The 5,000-nt window shown below is 55.3% G+C and overlaps 1 non-coding gene across 1 annotated transcript in view; it reads left to right on the top strand.

The window, feature by feature from the left end:
- Nucleotides 1-4,090: 4,090 nt before the first annotated feature.
- LOC144424933 (small subunit ribosomal RNA) overlaps nt 4,091-5,000 on the top strand; it is a 1,810-nt gene continuing 900 nt past the window's right edge. Inside the window, exon 1 of the ribosomal RNA XR_013477152.1 lies at nt 4,091-5,000. This exon is cut by the window's right edge and continues 900 nt beyond it. This is a non-coding gene — a ribosomal RNA (small subunit ribosomal RNA).

The raw sequence follows: 5,000 nt of genomic DNA, 5'->3' as shown, positions 1-5,000 counted from the left end.
TCGGTGGCTGGCGGGCGAGAGAGTGCTGCGTCGCCGGCATCGGCGTCGAAAGAAGCCGAGCCGAAAAAAGTTAAAGTACAAACGTGCAAGCATACTAACCTAACCCTAGGTAAGGCATGTCAGAGCGAAAGACAGTAATTTCGAATGAGCCAAGAAAGAGCGGTGCGGGGCCGGTCGGAGCGCACCCTTTTCTCGGTGGCTGGCGGGCGAGAGAGTGCTGCGTCGCCGGCATCGGCGTCGAAAGAAGCCGAGCCGAAAAAAGTTAAAGTACAAACGTGCAAGCATACTAACCTAACCCTAGGTAAGGCATGTCAGAGCGAAAGACAGTAAACTCGAATGAGCCATGAAAGAGCGGTGCGGGGCCGGTCGGAGCGCACCCTTTTCTCGGTGGCTGGCGGGCGAGAGAGTGCTGCGTCGCCGGCATCGGCGTCGAAAGAAGCCGAGCCGAAAAAAGTTAAAGTACAAACGTGCAAGCATACTAAACTAACCCTAGGTAAGGCATGTCAGAGCGAAAGACAGTAATTTCGAATGAGCCAAGAAAGAGCGGTGCGGGGCCGGTCGGAGCGCACCCTTTTCTCGGTGGCTGGCGGGCGAGAGAGTGCTGCGTCGCCGGCATCGGCGTCGAAAGAAGCCGAGCCGAAAAAAGTTAAAGTACAAACGTGCAAGCATACTAACCTAACCCTAGGTAAGGCATGTCAGAGCGAAAGACAGTAATTTCGAATGAGCCAAGAAAGAGCGGTGCGGGGCCGGTCGGAGCGCACCCTTTTCTCGGTGGCTGGCGGGCGAGAGAGTGCTGCGTCGCCGGCATCGGCGTCGAAAGAAGCCGAGCCGAAAAAAGTTAAAGTACAAACGTGCAAGCATACTAACCTAACCCTAGGTAAGGCATGTCAGAGCGAAAGATAGTAAACTCGAATGAGCCATGAAAGAGCGGTGCGGGGCCGGTCGGAGCGCACCCTTTTCTCGGTGGCTGGCGGGCGAGAGAGTGCTGCGTCGCCGGCATCGGCGTCGAAAGAAGCCGAGCCGAAAAAAGTTAAAGTACAAACGTGCAAGCATACTAACCTAACCCTAGGTAAGGCATGTCAGAGCGAAAGACAGTAATTTCGAATGAGCCAAGAAAGAGCGGTGCGGGGCCGGTCGGAGCGCACCCTTTTCTCGGTGGCTGGCGGGCGAGAGAGTGCTGCGTCGCCGGCATCGGCGTCGAAAGAAGCCGAGCCGAAAAAAGTTAAAGTAAAAACGTGCAAGCATACTAACCTAACCCTAGGTAAGGCATGTCAGAGCGAAAGACAGTAATTTCGAATGAGCCAAGAAAGAGCGGTGCGGGGCCGGTCGGAGCGCACCCTTTTCTCGGTGGCTGGCGGGCGAGAGAGTGCTGCGTCGCCGGCATCGGCGTCGAAAGAAGCCGAGCCGAAAAAAGTTAAAGTACAAACGTGCAAGCATACTAACCTAACCCTAGGTAAGGCATGTCAGAGCGAAAGACAGTAAACTCGAATGAGCCATGAAAGAGCGGTGCGGGGCCGGTCGGAGCGCACCCTTTTCTCGGTGGCTGGCGGGCGAGAGAGTGCTGCGTCGCCGGCATCGGCGTCGAAAGAAGCCGAGCCGAAAAAAGTTAAAGTACAAACGTGCAAGCATACTAACCTAACCCTAGGTAAGGCATGTCAGAGCGAAAGACAGTAATTTCGAATGAGCCAAGAAAGAGCGGTGCGGGGCCGGTCGGAGCGCACCCTTTTCTCGGTGGCTGGCGGGCGAGAGAGTGCTGCGTCGCCGGCATCGGCGTCGAAAGAAGCCGAGCCGAAAAAAGTTAAAGTACAAACGTGCAAGCATACTAACCTAACCCTAGGTAAGGCATGTCAGAGCGAAAGACAGTAAACTCGAATGAGCCATGAAAGAGCGGTGCGGGGCCGGTCGGAGCGCACCCTTTTCTCGGTGGCTGGCGGGCGAGAGAGTGCTGCGTCGCCGGCATCGGCGTCGAAAGAAGCCGAGCCGAAAAAAGTTAAAGTACAAACGTGCAAGCATACTAACCTAACCCTAGGTAAGGCATGTCAGAGCGAAAGACAGTAAACTCGAATGAGCCATGAAAGAGCGGTGCGGGGCCGGTCGGAGCGCACCCTTTTCTCGGTGGCTGGCGGGCGAGAGAGTGCTGCGTCGCCGGCATCGGCGTCGAAAGAAGCCGAGCCGAAAAAAGTTAAAGTACAAACGTGCAAGCATACTAACCTAACCCTAGGTAAGGCATGTCAGAGCGAAAGACAGTAATTTCGAATGAGCCAAGAAAGAGCGGTGCGGGGCCGGTCGGAGCGCACCCTTTTCTCGGTGGCTGGCGGGCGAGAGAGTGCTGCGTCGCCGGCATCGGCGTCGAAAGAAGCCGAGCCGAAAAAAGTTAAAGTACAAACGTGCAAGCATACTAACCTAACCCTAGGTAAGGCATGTCAGAGCGAAAGACAGTAATTTCGAATGAGCCAAGAAAGAGCGGTGCGGGGCCGGTCGGAGCGCACCCTTTTCTCGGTGGCTGGCGGGCGAGAGAGTGCTGCGTCGCCGGCATCGGCGTCGAAAGAAGCCGAGCCGAAAAAAGTTAAAGTACAAACGTGCAAGCATACTAACCTAACCCTAGGTAAGGCATGTCAGAGCGAAAGACAGTAAACTCGAATGAGCCATGAAAGAGCGGTGCGGGGCCGGTCGGAGCGCACCCTTTTCTCGGTGGCTGGCGGGCGAGAGAGTGCTGCGTCGCCGGCATCGGCGTCGAAAGAAGCCGAGCCGAAAAAAGTTAAAGTACAAACGTGCAAGCATACTAACCTAACCCTAGGTAAGGCATGTCAGAGCGAAAGACAGTAATTTCGAATGAGCCAAGAAAGAGCGGTGCGGGGCCGGTCGGAGCGCACCCTTTTCTCGGTGGCTGGCGGGCGAGAGAGTGCTGCGTCGCCGGCATCGGCGTCGAAAGAAGCCGAGCCGAAAAAAGTTAAAGTACAAACGTGCAAGCATACTAACCTAACCCTAGGTAAGGCATGTCAGAGCGAAAGACAGTAAACTCGAATGAGCCATGAAAGAGCGGTGCGGGGCCGGTCGGAGCGCACCCTTTTCTCGGTGGCTGGCGGGCGAGAGAGTGCTGCGTCGCCGGCATCGGCGTCGAAAGAAGCCGAGCCGAAAAAAGTTAAAGTACAAACGTGCAAGCATACTAACCTAATCCTAGGTAAGGCATGTCAGAGCGAAAGACAGTAAACTCGAATGAGCCATGAAAGAGCGGTGCGGGGCCGGTCGGAGCGCACCCTTTTCTCGGTGGCTGGCGGGCGAGAGAGTGCTGCGTCGCCGGCATCGGCGTCGAAAGAAGCCGAGCCGAAAAAAGTTAAAGTACAAACGTGCAAGCATACTAACCTAACCCTAGGTAAGGCATGTCAGAGCGAAAGACAGTAATTTCGAATGAGCCAAGAAAGAGCGGTGCGGGGCCGGTCGGAGCGCACCCTTTTCTCGGTGGCTGGCGGGCGAGAGAGTGCTGCGTCGCCGGCATCGGCGTCGAAAGAAGCCGAGCCGAAAAAAGTTAAAGTACAAACGTGCAAGCATACTAACCTAACCCTAGGTAAGGCATGTCAGAGCGAAAGACAGTAATTTCGAATGAGCCAAGAAAGAGCGGTGCGGGGCCGGTCGGAGCGCACCCTTTTCTCGGTGGCTGGCGGGCGAGAGAGTGCTGCGTCGCCGGCATCGGCGTCGAAAGAAGCCGAGCCGAAAAAAGTTAAAGTACAAACGCGATGCTAATGAGCGAGCCGTTGTCTCGACTAATATGTAGGGGGCGTTCGATCGAGCGTCTGGCTTGAGCGCTTGTCGGCCTAGCAGAACGGTCGCATTGTTATGCCCGGGTTTTAGGCACCGCTGCAGGCGGCCGGCAGAGCTCTTGTTTGTGCGAAACTGAATGGATCGAGCCCGAGAGAGGGCGAGCAAAGAAAAAACGCAAATCGCTCCGCCTGGCACTGCCGGCGAGAGCGTGGACGTCGCGGCCAGCGACTGTCGAAGCTGAGTACGGCCGCAGGCGATCGCCTCGGTCTTAAACGAATGCGACGAGCACGCGCCGGGCGGCCCAGCAAGGGCCGAGCGCAGCTGTCGCAGCTATCTGGTTGATCCTGCCAGTAGTGATATGCTTGTCTCAAAGATTAAGCCATGCAGGTGCAAGTACGAGTTCTCGTAAAGCGAAACTGCGAATGGCTCATTAAATCAGTCTTGGTTTATTTGGTCTCGTAAGCGAAGTGGATAACTGTGGTAATTCTAGAGCTAATACATGCATTAAGCGCCGACTTCGGGAGGCGCGCTTTTATCAGATCAAAACCGACCGGGTTCGTCCTGTGACGTTTGATGACTCTGGATAACCACGCGGAGCGTACGGTCTCTGCACCGACGACGTATCATTCAAGTGTCTGCCCTATCAACTGTCGAAGGTACGCTACGTGCCTACCTTTGTGATAACGGGTAACGGGGAATCAGGGTTCGATTCCGGAGAGGGAGCCTGAGAAACGGCTACCACATCCAAGGAAGGCAGCAGGCGCGCAAATTACCCATTCCCGACACGGGGAGGTAGTGACGAAAAATAACAATACAGGACTCTAACGAGGCCCTGTAATTGGAATGAGTACATCCTAAAACTCTTAACGAGTATCCATTGGAGGGCAAGTCTGGTGCCAGCAGCCGCGGTAATTCCAGCTCCAACAGTGTATGCTAAAGTTGTTGCGGTTGAAAAGCTCGTAGTTGGATTTTGGGCGAGCGCCGCCGGTCCGTCGCAAGGCGTGTCACTGGTTGCGTTCGCCTCACCTTCGGTTCTCCGTCGGTGCTCTTGACTGAGTGTCGGCGGTGGCCGATAAGTTTACTTTGAAAAAATTAGAGTGTTCAAAGCAGGCTGTTCGCCTGCATAGTGTTGCATGGAATAATGGAATAGGACCTCGGTTCTATTTTGTTGGTTTTCGGAGCACGAGGTAATGATTAAGAGGGACAGACGGGGGCGTCCGTACTCTGCCGTTAGAGGTGAA

Source organism: Styela clava, chromosome 6, assembly GCF_964204865.1.
Source record: "Styela clava chromosome 6, kaStyClav1.hap1.2, whole genome shotgun sequence".
Classification (NCBI taxonomy): domain Eukaryota; kingdom Metazoa; phylum Chordata; class Ascidiacea; order Stolidobranchia; family Styelidae; genus Styela; species Styela clava.
Note: the sequence above shows the minus strand (reverse complement) of the source record. Positions and strands in the feature narration are given on the sequence as shown.